Below are 19876 nucleotides of genomic sequence, written 5' to 3'. Positions count from 1 at the left end.
AACCCACGTAAGGAGACTATATGGGCTCTTGGATACCCCATAAGGGAAAAAGGGCAGATTTTGTTTACAACACCGCCCAGCAGCCGTAACATTTCTGCTGTATGGAAAAGATAGATATGAACATGCAATCTGAGTTAACACAAAGAAAAACAAATCTGCTATAGAGAGGTGCCAGCAGAGAACATGCCAGAATTTTGTGTGTCTAAGAAGCAGAGCAGCTTTTGAGCAGGTTTCACACAATTGGCACTTTACTGAAACAAAAATCCCTCTTATGTTCTGAAAGGCAACTTGCTGCGGGAGGAAATACTGGTCCACCAACTATGTGAATCACAAACAAGAAAACCTTTCCAACTGCCTTACTGATTGTTGGGAAGTGCAGTTTCTTTCCAAAGCAAAAGCAGCCACTTTTGAATATTTCCAGAAGGGACGGCTGACCTGGCCTGTTGGACTAAAAACAATCAAGTGTCTGGTGGCACATTAGAGAGGAAATTCTCGTGGCCTAAGCTTTCAAGGGCCACTCTACCAGATGCACGAAATACTCACCTCAGTGGGCAGGTGTATACCCTGAACGTAAGAAGAAAGAAGAAAAGTTTTCTACAAAGTGAGGCTAAAAGGTCAAACAATGCAGAACACAGAAGTAGGTGAGTCATTGTACCATGTGCAACGCAAACTAGTTCCATACAATGTGGAACTTGGGACTCATCAAATCCTGGGAGTGGCTGGCTCACTGCAGAAAGTAATTGTACCTCTGTATGCGCAGAGGATATTGCTCTTTTCATTATCAGCTTTGCTAGTCCAGAGTTGGACACACCCATATTGACTGGATTTTGTAATAATTTGAAAAGCCTCTGCGTACTGCTGTAACGAAAGCTGCTGTCTCTTTCGTGCTTGTGCTTTTAGTCTCTTTAAATAAAAACACAAATCCTTATTTCAATACCAGACCCTCCAAGTGTCCTTATTTTCCAGTGACAGTCCCAGATTTACAGAAGGTTTGATCCCATAATGGCCCACTTTTACTTAAAGGTAAAGGGACCCCTGACCATTAGGTCCAGTCACGGACGACTCTGGAGTTGCGGCACTCATCTCACTTTATTAGCCGAGGGAGCCGGCATACAGCTTCCAGGTCATGTGGCCTGCATGACTAAGCCGCTTCTGGTGAACCAGAGCAGTGCAAGGAAACGCTGTTTACCTTCCCGTTGGAGCGGTACCTATTTATCTACTTGCACTTTGACATGCTTTCGAACTGCTAGGTGGGCAGGAGCAGGGACTGAGCAACGGGAGCTCACTCCGTCGCGGGGATTTGAACCGCCGACCTTCTGATCGGCAAGCCCTGGCTCTGTGGTTTAGACCACAGCACCACCCGCGTCCCATCCACTTTTACTTAGGACATCCCTATATTCATCTACTAGGGTTAACTAAAAACATGTTTGAGTGTTGAACTGCAGTCAGAGAGCCTGTGGTATTTCCTCCTTTCCACTGTCTCCCAAGCAGTCTGCCTCTACAGCCACCCAGTTTGATTACTGAGAACTAAGTGTCTGGTGCTATGTTATTAAACAGACAAACTGCATTGCTACATTGGATTCATTAAAGGCTGCTTGATGCTTATGATTGAAAAAATGCTAAATCTGGGTGTTGCGCTTTTTAATCTCCAAACTGAGAGGCAGCCTGTTTGATTGAAAGGAGAGCAACATCGTATGCTGGTCTCAAAACAGACAAGGGCCCTGTTGCTGAAATTATGCCCCACGATTTAAGAGTTTACTGCCTGCGTTTCTGCAGGTCTTTAACACATCCTTGTGTGGCTTACCACAGAATGGTTTGCTCTCATAACAAATAATGGCATGTTCCATCTGAATTTGATGAGATGTACTGCTGATAAAGATCAGTATACTTTAAAACTGCAGTGTGGTACAAAGTTACCCCGCCACACTGGGTTTGCACCATCATTTATTCTTCCAGTACATTCAGTAAAACACAGACAGCAAAATGAAGGCTAGTAGATGCAGCACAAAAAAAGGTTGAAAATAGAAGTAATCCAAAAGTGTTGAAATAGAAATTATTTCATGAATTGAAGTATTTTTGTCATTGTGATGAAGTGGCTCAGACTGACCGATTGTTAGAGAGGGGTGGGGCATGACAGGAAGAAGGTCCTTGGACAGGAAGATTAAAAGTAGCAAAGAGGAAAGGAGAGCCTTTAGAAAGCAGCAGATGGGTGGAATGGAGAGAGGGGGGAAACTGGAAGAAAAGAGGAAATGAAAATAGGAGTATGTATGGCCAGGAACAGGAAAACATGCTGTTTTCAAGCAAGAAACCAAATCTAGGATTTCATGGCTCTAGCATTCCTGTTAGAAATGCAACCTGCACCAAGTTCCAATCCTTTTTCTACAAAAAAAAAAAGGTACAGCAAGAAGGGGGAACCCCCTGGAAAATGGGGAAAGGGACCAGGAAGCAAAGGGGCAGGAAAATAAGAAATATCCAAAATATTTCAGACCTGCCAGTAGAAGAAAAGAGGAAACAGTAATAACAAAATATTGAACTTGTAATAGAAGCTCCCCAATGAAGGACCTGGGAGCTTCAAAACTGGATATTTACTTCTTTCCCCAACTCATTTGCTTCCTGCTCCCCACCTGTAATCTACAAAAAGGATCCTTCTTCTACCCTGAGTTGACAGATTTCAGATCTGCAGTGGCCACAATATAGACTTCTTATCTGCCTGTTCAGCTCTCCATATTAAAATGCATCACCTGAACCAGAGCTTCTTTGGGTGGCAGATTTTAACAGTGGGATTGAGTTAATGTGGGGAGCAAGGAAGCAACCTTCTACATGCAATGTGTAATAACGTTCTTGCAAAAGAAGACTGCTCCACACTCAATCTCCACATGGTATGAATTGGCCTTAGGACCTGGAGGATCACCTCCTCTCAAAGAAAGACTGCAGTCCTTGAAAGAATTACAGCTCGAGCCTGCAATTTTTCTGAGCTATAAATCCTGCTAAATGAGAGGGAGAATGTGTGCTTTGCATGCAGGAGATCCCAGACTCAATCCCTAGCATCTCCAGGTAGGGCTGGCAAAGACCTCTGTTTGAAACTCTGGAGAACTAGGTGGACCAATGGGCTAGCCTACAGCAGAGTCCTATATTCTTTACTAGGGCTGTCCAACTTTTCATACCAAGTGGACTACAAGAGTACTTCAACACAGAACCTGTGGGCTGCACACTGCCTTGTTGTGTGGTGGTGGTGGGGTGCCACCCCAGCCCTCGCTCTGCCTTCCCAAAGCTGGCCAGACAGGGGCTGTGAGAAGGAGGCACAAGGCTCTGGCAGGGTGTCGTGAACTGGCAGGACAATGGGGATGAGGCAGAGAAAACTGGTGAGGGGTGTAGCCTGGACTGAGACACGCCGGGGCAAGCTAGGGATGGGGAAGGAGAGGTTGGTACTCACAGGGTGATGGAGGATGATGAAGGGATGGGGGTCAGTACACAGGAACCAGAGCAGCAGGACCCATCTCCAGAGCCAGAGTCTGTCTCCCCAAACATGGTGAGCTCTGAGGCGCAGGCAGCAGCAGGAGAGGTGCTCCAGGAAGCTGAGGCAGGCAACGGCCCACAGCCCAGCTCCTTAGCTGACCAGGTGGGGCTTGCTAGCTCTGGGAGGAGGGGTGTGATTCCTCAGCTGGAGTTGGCTTGGAACAGGTGAGGCCCACATCCCTCATCCAGCCCAGGTGCTGCAATCAGCATGCAAGGAACAAAGGAAGCAGAGCTGAGGTGCTGTGTCTGCTCAACTGCCCACGTTGATGGGCCTCAGTTTGGATGCTCCTGAATCTCTGCAGGACTGTGCTTCTGTTTGGACTTTTGACAAGTGGATTGATCCTCAACTGGGGGCTTAACATACTGATTTGCTGCCTGGTAGGCCAAGGGTTCAGGACACAGGGTCCTAGAGCCCTCCTACTTCCTTCCCAAAGCTGGGAAAGCACTAACTTGGCTTTGGGAAGGAAGCAAGAGGAATCTAGGACCCTGCCAGACCTACGGCCCACAGGCCTCTCATTGAATCACCCAGTTCATTACTATGGACAGTGAGACTTACACCCAACTAAATGAACATATTATATAGCTCATTAACACTGTGGCTAAGGTGTGATTTTATGCTGTGAAACAGAGTTGGAATAACCAACTGTGCTGCCCAGCAGAGGCGCCAAACAATCAATGGCCCTGTTTTCAGATCATTGCCAGCGATTTCCTGAAGTAAAAAGAGCCTGTTTCAAAATTTCTGCAACTCAGAATGCAGTGAATTATCAGCTAACAATGGTACTTTCCCCCTCAAGATATAGGCAAATTTAAACTTGGCCTTGCAGTGAGGTAGCCTGGAGGCTTCCTGTCAGAATTATGGCAGCCAGCCAGACTTGGGTCCAAGGCTGTTCAGCCAATTAGCGTGCAGAAGGGAGAGGAGGAATAGGTCATAACTATGAATATGATTTTAAGACACAGTGGTATCAGTCTTGGAACTGTGTTTCCCCTCCGATAAGAAAAAACACAACCTATTAAATCTTAAAAGCGAGAGTGTTTCCAGAGATTAGCTATAGTAACCCATGAATTGCACTATAGGTTCTTGGTATGATAAAATACACATTCACAGCTGGAGAACGTAAGGTTTTGAAACCCCACGAAGCAGCTGAAGAAAAAGAAGAAAGCAGCAACCCACAGAGATCAAAGGCGCATTTCACCAAATAAAGCTATTTCTTTTGGGCTGATTTTTCTTCTGCTTTGTTTTCAGCCCAAATAATAAGTTTGGGGGGTGGGGAGGAAATTGCAAACACTTGCTAAAGTTTCTTCTTCAACACTGTAGACTCCCTAAGCTTGCTTTATTAAGAATTGAATTTATACACAATACCACAACTGCCAATAGAAGACAGAGAATTCTAGACCCTGGTCGTCCATGACAATTATTCTGTATTGGGCAAAATCAGAAGGGTGCTTAGGCATGTACTCAAGTCAGCACCATAGACCAGTCCTGATTCCCAATATGCTTTTCCTGCAGCACAGATAGAAATAACATAGTATGGACAAGAAGCGGACTGAGGCAGTAATGCTCCACACCCCATTTTCCTAGTGAAAAGAAAGGGAAATTTACTGCACCCATATTTCATGGAATCTTATACGTCAGAGATAAATATTCCTATTAGAAATGTCATGCAATGTCAGTAAATTATGGGTGTGTGTATTTTACACAACCAAGGATTAATAAATATGAGAGTCCATTCTCGAACATGTGGGGAAAACAACTTTGAAGTTTCTTACTTTAAGTTGTGGATAAATTTTATTAAATAAATAAATAAATAAATGTGTTAAATTTTGCCATTGGACCCTCATTGTTTCTTGGTTACATGAAAACAACAGTATTATTAGAAGATCAGGAAAAGGTTATTTACCTCCTCACAGCCACAATAATTTCTTATCACCTATAAAAAAAAATTGGCATTGGTTTGTAGAGAAACAATGGAGTGTGTCTCCGGGGGTGAAGTCGCTGGAGAATTAGAGCACCAGCTGCGGCTGCAGACATCAGTAACTTGTAACGGCTGCCTCCCACATTGTTTTTTGTTGTGTTAACAGCACTGAAGTGACCTTTCCAGAGCGTAAGCCTGGGCAGTGTGTGTGGAGGTCCTGGGCTGTTCAGGTGACACAACCTCCCTCTCAGCCTCACTGATGTGGTCCAAAGGAAAGCAGAACAATACATTTGGCACCAGCTTGGCAACAGGAGTGGCTAGAAGGAGATGTACAAGACACCATCCAACTGTCTTAGGGACTCCACTCTGCATTTGTTTAGGGTTTACTCCTGAAGATGTTCTGCAAGGCAGCAGGTACAAATTTCTCCTTGGGGTTTACTCTCAAAAGCTTTATCAGAATGAGTATAGTCAGGGGGCAGTGGAAATTTAGGACCAGAGTTTTCCCTCTCCTAGATGGGCTACCTTCTCAGGTTAACAAACCCCATTTGCCTCTCATTTCCCTTTAAAGCACTTGCAGTAGCAGCTTTCTTGATCATCAGACGCACCAGAGATACTACAGCTCCCCTAACATCCCATATGCCAATCAATAGAAAAATGCCCCATTAAAATCTGATTGTCTATGACGAGTCTGCGATATTGTATCTATGATAAAATGAACAAACTTGGTAAAAGAGAAGGTGGGCAAATAGCTAATAATTTTTTGAGAAACAGAATGTTACAATGCACTGGAATATTTCAAGCATTAAGTGAAATTTTCACCCATTTTCCCCATCACAAGATGTTAGTGAGGTATAACATTACAATTTCCTTTTAGCCATTGGATGATAATATGTAAAGCTTTGAAGAGCATGCCATGTATATATAAAAAAAAGTTCAAGGATTAATCTCTGCTCCTAGCACATTCATTAGGTGAATTGAAAAGCAAGCATGTTACATAACCAGTCTAGAGACAATTACGTTTTCTCTTTCCAAAGTTCACAGTATTAATAGCCATCTAACTAAACGGAGGTGAATACAACCATGCATGCAACTGTGCTTCGATTCACTGGCCGCCATCCAAAGAGCAGCGCAATTAGTTATGCATGCCTAAGAGCACTATGGGATTATATTTTTCAAACCACAACACACACCCCATATCACATGGCGGAGCACATTTGGAACCCACAGGACTTTCAAAAGCAGTTTCTAATATGGCCTGGGAGTTTGCTGTTGAAAAAATGATTGAAAGTAAACAAAAAACAAAAAAAATCCCACAGGACACACCCAAGGATCCTAGCCAATGGAAAACAATGTGTTGGGGTTGGATGGTGGGGAATAAAGATTATTTGCTAGGAATAGAACATAGCAAATTGCAATCATTCCTGAGCAAACGGAAACTAATGTAGCGCCAGAATGTAGCCTCTGACAAGCCAGTTATTTTTCCTGTTATGTGTACAGATTAGTAACTAGTTCAAAAGTACACACAGCACCATTCTCTTTTCTGCTACATCTGTTTGCCACCAGCACTGCCTGTGCTCCTGGGAGGTGCACACCAATCTTGGCCAAATCAAGCAGTTGGTCCCTTACCTTTCCTGCCCTGACCTGGCCACAGTGATCCATGCGACAGTCACCTCCAGGCTTGACTACTGTAATTCACTCTACGTGGGGCTGCCCTTGAAGCTGTCCCAGAAACTCCAGCGGGTGCAGAATGCAGCAGAGAGACTCCTCACGGGATCTCAGCCATGGGAGCATATTCACCCAGTGCTTTTCCAGCTGCACTGGCTCCCAGTGGAGTACAGGGTCAGATTTAAGGTGCTGGTTTTGACCTTTAAAGCCCTTCACGGCTTAGGACCCTCATACCTACGGGACCGCCTCTTCCGGTATGCCCCACGGAGAGCCTCAAGGTCCATAAATAGCAACACCCTAGTGGTCCCAGGCCCTAAGGAAGTTAGATTAGCTTCAACCAGAGCCAGGGCCTTTTCAACTCTGGCTCCGGCCTGGTGGAACGCTCTGCCTCATGAGACCAGGGCCCTGCAGGATCTGATTTCTTTCTGCAAGGCCTGTAAGACGGAGTTGTTCCACCTGGCCTTTGGCTTGGAGCCAATTTGATTCCCTCCCCCTCTTTCTTTCCCCCCCTTTCTCCTCCTGTGACGAGGCTGCATTTTAATATTTTAATATTTCAATATTTTAATGTTGTATTTTAATCTTGTTTTTAAGTTGTATTCATTCAACTTGTTTTTATTATTGCTTGTTAGCTGCCCTGAGCCCGGCCTTGGCTGGGGAGGGCAGGGTATAAATAATAATAATAATAATAATAATAATAATAATAATTAAATATCAGTGCAGTAGGCTAATATCGCTGTTATGTTGTATGAAGTTGGTAGGAGACTAGGGCTGTGAACACCCTGTGCCATTAAAGCACATTTGAAGCATGTTCTTTTCCTCAAAGAATTCTGGGCAATGTAGTTTGTTAAGGCTTGCTGGAAATTGTAACTCTGCGAAGGCTAAACTTCATCAGGCCAACCAAGGCTGACTCAGTCCCATGGGCCAAGCCTGAACCCAGATTGGAATGGATCTAAATAATCGGTGTCATCCAAGAATGCTTGTGGCTGCATAATGATATGTTATTGTTGTTGTTGCTGCTGCTCCTTATTCTTCTGACAAGAGACTATTATTGACAGCGCCAACAATAATGGGAGGGGAGGAGCAATAGTGCGGTAAATGAATGCTGCTGATTGACAGTACTAGCCACACACTTTCTTCAAAGCAAGTAATGCTTATAACCAGTGTTTTGGTTGTTGTTTTTAAGAAAACAGGTGCCGGTACTCACCATGAAGTTATTACAGTGAGTGCTACACTTTTAACATTTGAAAAATTTCCTCCAGAAAAAAACACTGCTTTAAAGCCCTAAACGGCCTCGGTCGAGTATACCTGAAGGAGCGTCTCCACCTCCATCGTTCTGCCCGGACACTGAGGTCCAGCGCCGAGGGCCTTCTGGCGGTTCCCTCGCTGCGAGAAGCCAAGTTACAGGGAACCAGGCAGAGGGCCTTCTCGGTAGTGGCACCCGCCCTGTGGAACGCCCTCCCACCAGATGTCAAAGAGAAAAATAACTACCAAACTTTTAGAAGACATCTGAAGGCAGCCCTGTTTAGGAAAGCTTTTAATGTTTAATAGGTTATTGTATTTTAGTGTTTTGTTGGAAGCCGCCCAGAGTGGCTGGGGAAACCCAGCCAGATGGGCGGGGTATAAATAATAAATTATCATCATCATCATCATCATCATCATCATCATCATCATATTATAACAATGATTCATCTAGTACATATTTAAAGGAACTCACCTTTCGTTTCAACAGCAGCTATTTAAATTATTTGGAGTTTGATTCTTAGTTCTTACAGAACACACTATTTTATACCATAAGCTTTTAGATTAAAAGGAAGGAGACTCTTGAACTGTCATTTAAATACTGTCTCCATCATTTCCCCAAAGCTCCATGGAAGATTGGAAAAATGGATTAGAAAATGCTGGCATATTCTTAAAAGCTTGCCTTGAATGTTGATGTCTCTTCCTTGCTAACAGCTAACAGTAAGGCACTGTTTCTAACACACGGCGTTTTATGCACATTACAAATTAAGCAAGCTGTGTGGAGAAGAGACTATAAAGTCCTCTCCTTCCCCTCATCTCCTGAGAAGTTTAGCAAAGGACCATTATCTCTAATTTAGACATCTGAAGAGAGGATGCAAAAGCCAGGAAGGAAGCTTTCAAAATCTGTACAAAAATACTCTTAGAAAAGGCCTTCCAAAGGGAATATTACAACAGGATACAGTTAAGAAAAACAAGAGACGAGAATGAGGAGGAGAATGTCAAACTGTAAACAAAACAAAACAAAAAAATACATTGGGAAAGTAACCCAAGGAAAACATCTCGAAGCACTGCAAGAATGGTTTGGGGGTAATGTATAATAAATACATGGTTAAAATGTTTCCTGCTTAAAACATACTTCTAAGCATGTATGTAAACATTTGGGGGGAATTAACATGTACTTTTCCAAATGTACAATTATATGATGCCCAGAAAGCAGAACTTTGTGGACTCCCACTGTTTGTGTTCATCTTATAGCTCCTTTGAAGCCATGTGATGGGATATAAATCTCAAAAGTACATAAATGCATGCATGCATCCATCTGTAAATCTAGGCCATACATACTTGCTTTAGGCCACCAAAGTATCAAGACAGAATTCTTTTGACATTATAAGAAGATACTCTGCTCTCTCCTCACATTATTTCCTAAAGTACTAAAAGGCCTGATAGGCAAACTCCACCCGGGATCCTTTCTTGGAGAGACTTGAAAGCATGAAATACTCAACGTTTATATGGTGTGTTTCATATGTTCAAAGCTCTCTGTGTACATTATCTTAGTATTAATCATCCCAAAACCTTGTAAAGTAGGCTAGTATTATCTCCATATTTCTCAAACTCCATTGAAATGAATGGCAGCTGTGCAAGAGACAGTAAATGGAGCTCTTTGGGGTTTTTGTCTTAGGCTTCAAACTCTCTTGAGCCAGCCCTTGGATTTGCCAAGACGCGGGTGGTGCTGTGGGTTAATCCACAGAGCCTAGGACTTGCCAATCAGAAGGTTGGCGGTTCGAATCCCCACGACGGGGTGAGCTCCCGTTGCTCGGTCCCTGCTCCTGCCAACCTAGCAGTTCGAAAGGACGTCAAAATGCAAGTAGATAAATAGGTACTGCTCTGGCGGGAAGGTACCGTATTTTTCGCTCGATAACACGCACCTGACCATAACACGCACATAGTTTTTAGAGGAGGAAAACAAGAAAAAAAAATTCTGAATGAAACAGTGGATGTATCATTTTTGTGCTTCATGCTGCGGCCACAGACATGTGATTTGACGGTGAGTTTGGGGTAGCCCAATGCAAAGATCCTGAGGATCCATGTGGATCCATGCTTTGTAACCACGTTTTTGCACCATTGCAGCCCCAGGCAACAGTGGGTGTGTGATTTTTTTGGTGCAGGCTGTAGCCATGGACATGCTATGTGATCTGATGGTGAATTTGGGGTGACCCAATGCAAAGATCCTGAGGATCCATGTGGATCCATGCTTTGTAAGCACGTTTTTGCACCATTGCAGCCCCAGGAAACAGTGGGTGCATGATTTTTTTGGTGCAGGCTGTAGCCATGGACATGCTATGTGATCTGATGGTGAATTTGGGGTGACCCAATGCAAAGATCCTGAGGATCCATGTGGATCCGTGCTTTGTAACCATGTTTTTGCACCATTGCAGCCCCAGGAAACAGTGGGTGCATGATTTTTTTGGTGCAGGCTGTAGCCATGGACATGCTATGTGATCTGATGGTGAATTTGGGGTGACCCAATGCAAAGATCCTGAGGATCCATGTGGATCCGTGCTTTGTAACCATGTTTTTGCACCATTGCAGCCCCAGGAAACAGTGGGTGCATGATTTTTTTGGTGCAGGCTGTAGCCATGGACATGCTATGTGATCTGATGGTGAATTTGGGGTGACCCAATGCAAAGATCCTGAGGATCCATGTGGATCCGTGCTTTGTAACCATGTTTTTGCAGCATTGCAGCCCTGTTTTTGCATCAGATCATTGCTATGTGATCTGATGGTGAATTTGGGGTGACTCAATGCAAAGATCCTGAGGATCCATGTGGATCCGTGATTGGAACCACGTTTTAAGTAGGGAGGGAAGGAAAAACATAGAAGCGACAAGGAGAGGGGTGTGCAGAGAAGCAGCTGGCTAAGAATGCAGGAGAGGGGTTTTACCGGAGGGAGGAAAGGAAGGCAAAAGTCCCCCCCCCCACAAGCCAGCCAGCTCTCTCTCTCTCCCCCCCCAACCTGCATGTTGCCTTCGAGTCCCAGACGCACGGAGAGGAATCTGTTTTCCACTCTGCTTGCCTGGAGGGGAGGGGTTTTCTCTGCTCTTTGTTCCGTTTGAGCAAACACAGTAAGGAAACAGAAGCCGGTGGGCAGTAAGACCCTGAGGCAGAATGCAGGAAAGCAGCAGCTTCCTCTTTCCTCCCTTCTCCGGACGATTTGATATTTGCCTGATTTTTGCCTTCACTCGCGCTTGTCAGCTCCAGGGACCACACATTCGCTCTATAACACGCACAGACATTTCCCCTTACTTTTTAGGAGAAAAAATCTGCGTGTAATAGAGGGAAAAATACGGTAAATGGCGTTTCCGTGCGCTGCTCTGGTTCACCAGAAGCGGCTTAGTCATGCTGGCCACATGACCTGGAAGCTGTATGCCGGCTCCCTTGGCCAATAAAACGAGATGAGCGCCACAACCCCAGAGTCGGCCACAACTGGACCTAATGGTCAGGGGTCCCTTTTACCTTTACTTTATCTAAGCGTTACTGGCAGGGGGCACCTATAAATATATGCACTGAGAATGAAAGGAAGTAAAAACGTGCAATTTTTATTGCTTCAGGTTCACCATAATGTATGTGGAAGTGTGTGCCAATTTCCATTCTTAAGTTTCTTTCACATATGTGTGCAAAGCCTTCTCCCTGGTTCCAATGTAACTGAGATAGATGGCAAGGAATACGATCTGGGGACTGGGGCATTTTTTGTTTTGAGGAGGGTTGAAGTGAGTAAGAAGGGACAAGATTCAGAGGTTTATCCAATTATGCACGTTTTTTGGGGGGAGATTGAGAGAACTTTTTCTTCCTTTCTCATAACGCTAGAACCAGGGATCATCACCCTATGAAGCTGAACGGTGGGAGAGTCCAGACAGACAAAAAAAGAGGACTTTTTCACACAGCACATAGTTAAATTATAAAATTGGCCACCACAAGTTGTAGTGATGCCCACCAACTTGGATCGCTTTAAAGGGGAATTAGAAAAATTCATAGTGGGTAAGGCTACCAATGGGTATCCGCCATGATAGGTGCATGCAGTAGGCCTCTGAATCCCAACTGCTGAAGAATGTAAGCAACAGGACTCTTGCCTTCACGTTCCATTTGTGCCCTTCCCATAGGCATCTAGTTGGTCACTGTGAGAAAAAAGGACGCTGGAATGCATAGGTCTTTGGTCTAATCCAAAGGGGCTTTCCTTATAGAGTGGAACCTCAGTTGTCAAACATAAACCATTCCAGAAGAACGTTTGACTTCCGGAACTTTCGACAACCGAGGCGCAAAGGGTTGTCGGGAATTTTACTGGTGAAAATTGAGAAATGTGCCTTGGAAGCCATTCGACTTCCGAGGCGCGTTCGAAAACGGAAGCAATTACTTCCAGGTTTTCAGCGTTTGGGTTCCGAAACATTTGGCTTCCGAGATGCACCAAAACTGAGCTTCCATTGTATTCGCAAACGAGAGAAAACATGATAGTCTTCAGTGTGTCGTCTGTATTTTTAGAAATCAAAAAATAAATAAGTAAAAAACCCAAATACTACGCCCTTGAGGAAACCAACCATAGCTAGCAAGAGCTGCCTCAAGGAGATACACTCACCACACTATAGCCATGGTCCCCACCACAACTGTGTGAACAGCTGCCATGATGTGGAGGTAGGATCATGATCAAAGTTATATATAAACAATTTTAGATCAACTACCAGAAGAAAACCAGGGTGGAGCTGTAGGGGTGGGAGTTTACAGAAAAATATCCTTTATTTATAGTATTCCTCCCACTGAAAATTTAGGAAAGAGATTGGAAGTGGCTTTTCTGATCTCGGCAACATAATTCAATTATTGGATAGTATAACAGGATGCCCTAATTGGGAATGGGCTTTATGGACTGGGATATGTAGGAATAAAGAGGATAGCCTACATTTCAAGAACCACAGGCCGCAATTGTCCTGGAGGACAGAATCATTCCAGTGCTCTGCCTGATCACATGTCACATGTGAGACCGAAACATAATATGTCCCTTCTATGGCTTAAATTTCGGAGTGCACCCTTGTGGCTGGCATTCACAAGGATCCTCGAATGTACATTTGGATGCAGTTATCATGGGAAAATCCCATGTATGGCTTTACTTGAGAATGGGTCTCAATTTCTCAGAGCTCAGACAAAATACATCAGCGGTAAAGCAGTGAGACTAATGAGATCCTCTCTGTTTGCCATATGAGTCCTAAACCAAAATGAAATAATACTTCAGCCAAGCAATAATGGCAAAAAAATGAAGTGCTTATTTTTTCCCTCTTGCTAGTGCATGATATAGTGCCAGTGAAATGCAGTCTAGAACTTGCAAGTAAAAATGTGAGGCACAAAGCAGATGGATGATAATACTGTATCAACAAGGAGCTCTGTCCTGTTCGAATCTGCTATTACTTCTTACATTATCTGCTAGAATAAAGCATGAAAAAAGAGTCTGTTCAGGTCTTGACACGCTTGGCAAAAGTTTTTGTTTTCCTACCGCAAAATATAGCCCTTAAAGGTTTAATTGATTAGAATTGGATTAATCATTTTTGTATTGATCAGCTATAAAGGTGCCCTAACTGGTGGGTCGAAAATTATTGTTGTTAGTGCACAGTTATAAACACTACCAATGGCATCCATCACTTCCGCTAATAGTAAACTTAGCTGGTGATTAATGACAGAATTGTAGCCAAAACGGGGCCGCTGAGGAATGAGAGGGCGGTGTCAGCATGCGTGGTAGAACCCCAAAGTTTACAGAAGCAGAAATTTAAAAGTTTAAGGGATGGAACCTACAGCCCAGTGAAGACTGAGCATGCTCAACAGACACAGAATACTAAGTGTGGGTGGTTGGGGTTTTTGGGGGGGCAGGGTTGAGAAACAGAAAACTCTGGGGGAAGGGGAATGAAGTTTGATATTGACTGTATGCTGTATTCAAAATTATTGTAACCTCTAGTTTTCAGCAGTATATTTACCAACACTCCCACTGCCTCCTGTCATTGCCTCCTTATAGGAAGTACATATTTTTAATCAGCATTTAAATTAAGGCAGAAACTCAGGCACAGCACCTACTTATAGTTCCAGGGCTAAACATTTATTTCAGGTGGTAAACCAAACCTTTTCTTCCTTTTCCTTTTCTGATATCTGCCACCATGCAGGAGAAGAGAGTATTTGTTAAGCATGTCCAGAGAAATCACAGTCGCTTGCAACACAGCTCTGGCACTTCTTATGTTACAATTTAATCCGTCAAAGCTGGCTGTTTCATTAGGTAATGAACTCACTCTGACTTATACCAATGAAGTAGGTGTGGAAAAAATAGGGCTTTTTTCCCAGCTGGAATTCACCAGAACTCAGTTCTGGAACCTCTCAGGTGGGCTCCATTGCCATTCTAAGAGAATGAAGTAAGTTCTGGCACCTCTTTTTCTAGAAAAATAGCACTGGGTAAAACCATTGTGAAGCTTGTTTGAAGAACATTTACAGGCTTGTAAATGGGTCACTGACCTGGTGAGTGAGAACTGTCTCCAGGCAAAGAAGTTTTTGTATGGTAGTTACTTTTTCCTTTAAACAGTAAAGAACTAACACAGGTGTTTGAGGGTAGGTAGGCTATCTCAAATGTGTGAACTAATAACTTTTGTGGCTTTACTTGCATGGTTGATATAACCATTTAAGGAAATCCTATTTCCTCCGCTTGCATTATGGTCCCCACTTCCTTCAAATACATCCAAGGTTGTCATTGACGTTGCATTTTAAATCTGAGTTGCAAAGACCCTAAACTGAAAGTTTCCTCAAAGAATAGTCATTGCCTCCAGGAACATTTCTGCAAAGACCATTCTGGCAGCAGATTTATCTATTGGGACAAGACTGGTTACTCATAGCAAAGCATCATTTGTCATGTTTATGAAGACAGGCAATGGAAAAGACAACTGCAATTGCAAAGGTTGCAAGAGGTTGCCTTGGTCTTTAAGAGATAAAAATGAATGAAAGAGGCCATTGATTCTTCATATTTGTTCAATCCTAGGGGTGACCAATGAAGGGCCAAAACCATCTATCTTCTGCAGCAGAAACAAAATGGACATCCCTAAGGGGGGATGTAAAAAGACAAACAGGAGACTTCCTTTTAAAAATAGTGACTCATGGAGAGATTATTATCTTGCAGACCAGAAGTAGAACACATATACTCATGTTGTCTTAAGACAATACCATTTTCTCCAGCTTTTTATGGTTTTGTAAATCAGTTCTGTAGAATCAGTTTTTCAGCCCAGACAAGGGAAGCTATTAGCCTAACTTTAGCACCAGGTGACCAGTTTGAATAGAGCTAGATGCGAATTTTGACTTATAATAACCTTCTTTCATGAGTTACTCATGCAGGGGGGCAAAGCACGTTGAAAGGGGATGCAGAATTATACCTCTAGCCCCACCCCAGCATCACACAACTCCTTCCTGAGATTATTCACGTGCTGGGGGCTCAAGTCCATGAAGATTTTTACCACAATGCATGCTAGTCTTTAAAGCGCTAACAGACCCTTTGTTGTTTCGGTTCAATGTGATGGCGGCAAATCATATGTAGATCTGGCGTTTTGCAGAGCTTCATAGGTAAAAGAGATGGGAACCTTCCCTCAAAGAACTTGTTCCTAAATTGGTCAGTTAGGAAAACAACAGAGGGATGGGAATTAAGTTGTGGTAGTTGAGGACCAGTTTGAAATAAAACCACAAGATCTTCAAGCACATTGGGGGTTGATGACGTTCTTGAGCACATGGGCACAGTTGCACACTGGAGAAACTGTTGTGGTTACCACACACACACAACTCAATCCATTCTACTGGCCAGAGTAGAGGGCTTCTTTCAAGCCCAATTTCAGTGGGAGAGTAGGAGAGGGAGGGGGTTCAGTAGGTGCCAGTGAAGGCTCATGAGAGCACCATGTTGCTGACTCCTTGCAGCTGATAATTTAGTACATTGTCAACGTAAGGATTTGATAACCACAAAGATAAGTGGCCCAGTCATATGCATTTACAGCACAACCCAAGCATGTTTGGTTGGAAATAAGCCAAGACATGCTCCCAAATTAGTATGCATAGGATTGCAACCTCAGTCTGTGGCTTTGTCTCAATGCAATTTTTTCTAGCTCTCACAGAGATATAAATCACAACGTTTTAAGGAAAGTGAGGCCCCCAAGTTGGAACCACTCAATGTGCTATCAAGTCACTGATGGGTTCCTTTCTAGTAAGAGACTCAGAACTTTAGAAGAAGATAATCAGTGGATCTTAAAGAAGAGCTATTAGTCATGACTGCTTAAATGGGACCAGCATGTTTAGAGCTAACACACTTTTAATGCCAGAGGCTGGGGAAGCACAACAGTGGGTGACTCTCAACAGCGTTCTCTGCTTGTGAGCTTCTAGGGTCATCTGGCTGGCGATTGTTGGAAACAGAGTGTCATACTAGATCAGCCACAGTCTGATCCAGGAAAACAGTTTATATATTTTAACCCCCTCCCCAAAGGTATGCCCATTACTGCCATTAAACTACTGGAATGTAGTGAAAGCCCTGTATGACAATGATATTTTTTTAAAAAAGTATTGGTGACTGGAAACCCGCCCCCCCCCCCAACACTTTTAGCAGTACTAAGTTAAACAACCCTTTTTTCTTGTTTCATTATGTGGGAACATCCCAAAAATAATATTTCAAGTTTACCGTCTCACCCTGCTGAGTCTGCAGACCCTTCTGTTAAACTATCTTGCTCCCACGTATAATGCTGATGTGGAAATGTATTACATTACTTGGTAATTCTTTAGTTGTTTGTATGGGAGAGGGAATTTGTTTTCTTTCATGGGGAAGACTGAAGGTTTAAGGCCTCTTTACCAAATTCAAGCAAGTCTGACTATTCAAAGATCTTCCTGAGATTAAAAAGTACCTAACATGTGCGCGCTCTCTCTCTCTCTGGGTCAGTATGGCTGCAAGAATCTGAGGCAAAGAAAAAAGCTCATAAACACACAGATTCTCTTGTTCATGGGTTGGCAAACTAAGGCCTGGGGGCCAGATCTGGCCCATTCGCCTTCTAAATCCGGCCCATGGACGGTCCAGGAATCAGCGTGTTTTTACATGAATAGAATGTGTCCTTTTATTTAAAATACATCTCTGGGTTATTTGTGGGACATAGGAATTCGTTCATTCCCCCCACCCACCCCCAGAAATATAGTCCGGCCCTCCACAAGGTCTGAGGGACAGTGGACCGGCCCCCTGCTGAAAAAGTTTGCTGACCCCTGCTCTTGTTTAACACTTAACATGCACTAGTCTACATCCAGAGAATGCCAGTAATGCTTTTAACTCCACTTAAATGAGTGGGAAATAAGTTGTGGTTACTTCATCCTAATGATTTCATTTGGGACTTGAGAGCAACTAAATTTCTCTCGTTTCTGGGCTCTGAGTTTGTTTTTATAAAGGTGTTTAGGAGTACATCAAGGAGGAGTTTGTGAAGAGAAAACAGACACAAATATTTTAAACCCACCTATTGAATGTAGCAATATTAACAGAGCCAGATTTTAAATTTATAAACTATGCTATTTTTTCAGTTTCATATACAACTTTTTTCTTGAATGAGCCACCGTGGATTTAATGTTTTAGAAACAAAAGCCTCATCTCAGGTTTGTCTGATCATTGTTTGCGAGAAAGATGACGTCACAACCACAAGCTTCAAACAAACAACTAAATATATTTAAGTAAGAAATGGTGCTGACCAGTATAAGTCAATATAAGTGACAACTAAACATTAGGAAGAACTTTCTGACAGGAAGAGCTGTTTGTTAGTGGAATGGACTTCCTCAGAAGGCAGTGGACTCTCATTCATTGGAGGTTTTTAAGCAGAGGTGGGAAGGTCATCTGTCATGGATGTTTTAGTTGGCATTTCTTCATTGCAAGGGGTTCGACTAGGTGACCCCAGCTCTACAATTCTGATTCTATGACTAACTGGAGCATCCTAAACCAGGAATCAATACTGTCACATGTTTTATTACACAACCAAGACATTGTTTGAGCACCAATGTACGGTACATGCCACTGTCACTCCCAGGAGCATCTACAGTGTTTTGCCCACAAAATTGTGCTTCCTTGTGCTTATGTAACAGTCAAGTACTGGACCTCCCAAGGCATCAGAGGTCACTTATGAACTATGTAAACACACAGAAAAGGCCAACCGTTTGGCTGGGTATTTTTTTATATATTCTTGGCAGCAAGTACAGAAGCATAGCAGCTACATCGCAAAATAATTATAATGGATGTGGGGAGAAGCTACTGTTCAAATCTCCACTCAGCCATGAACCTGAATGGATAACGTTAAGCAACTCACTTCTGTTAGTTAATCTACTAATATTGTGAGGCTACAGAGATGGAGATAAAAATAAACAACTAAAAGTCACAAAGTATGACAGAGACCGAGAACACGCACAGCTGAGGATGAGTTAATGTACTCTGTAGTTGGCAAGAAGGTTTTGTTGCTCAGACTATCAAGCCAGCCTTAGCTGGAATATTTTACAGGGTTCAGGGAATGACATATGACCTGCTCAGACTTATTGGTGCAAGGAGACTTCATAGGTAATGTGGCTGTCCTCACCTGAGTTTCTTCATTTGACCACCGTTGGGTGGTCTGAATCCCTACCTGACATCTCTGTTTTGGGCTCGAGTTGAACCAGTGCTGAAACGACATCAAGTCAAGGAATTTGGAGCATTGGCAGAGGGAACAAAAAGTTATTTGCAATATATTACTGTGTTTATTGATATCCACTAAGATAGGGATAGCCAATGTGGCATCTTCCAGATGTTGTGGACTGCATCTTGGGAAGAGGGGCTGGGAAAGACATCTTGGAAAGCTTCCATAAGTCAAATAGGCAGAGCTACATGGACCTATTGTTCAACCTTCATATGCTTTCATGTGATGGAAGATGCCCTGAACCATCTTTGATTTGATTTGCCTTTGGGAAGAGGCACTGGCAAGCTGAAGGAGCTCCACACTGCATGAATGACCTAGCTTGCAGATTGGGAAAGTTTCAACTGCTGTGCATTGTATTATGGAATGGCTGTTGTAGCTCAATGGTAGAGCTCATGTGTAGCACACAGGATGACGCAGGTTCAATCCCTGGCATCTCCAGGTACAACTGGGAAAAACTCCAGTCCGAAACAAAGAAAGCTATTGCTGGTCAATATAGACCATACTGAACTAGGTGGCCAGACTCAGTATAAGGCAGCTTCCCATCTTCCTGCACTTGGGGCAGGGTGGTGGGAGAGAACAGAATCAAACCCTTGGTGAAAGAATGGGATTTTCATGTCTCATCTGCTTCATAGAGCACTTGCTCCCAATACATTTCTGAGCACAATTCAAAGTTTTGGTGCTGACCTGACAGCCCTAAATGGCCTCAGCCTAGTATACCTGAAGGAGCGTCTCTACCCCCATCATTCTGCCCGGACACTGAGGTCCAGCTCCAAGGGCCTTCTGGCGGTTCCCTCACTGCAAGAAGTGAGGT

The 19876-nt window shown here is 43.5% G+C and overlaps 1 protein-coding gene across 2 annotated transcripts in view; it reads right to left on the bottom strand.

Moving 5' to 3' along the window:
- Window positions 1–19876, bottom strand: part of LNX1 (ligand of numb-protein X 1) — a 120342-nt gene that overhangs the window by 93355 nt on the left and 7111 nt on the right. The gene's annotated exons all lie outside the window — the stretch shown is intronic.

Source organism: Podarcis filfolensis (genome assembly GCF_964270895.1).
Source record: "Podarcis filfolensis genome assembly, chromosome: 9".
Taxonomy (NCBI): domain Eukaryota; kingdom Metazoa; phylum Chordata; class Lepidosauria; order Squamata; family Lacertidae; genus Podarcis; species Podarcis filfolensis.
The sequence above is the reverse complement of the archived record's forward strand: the minus strand, read 5'-3'. Positions and strand labels throughout refer to the sequence as shown.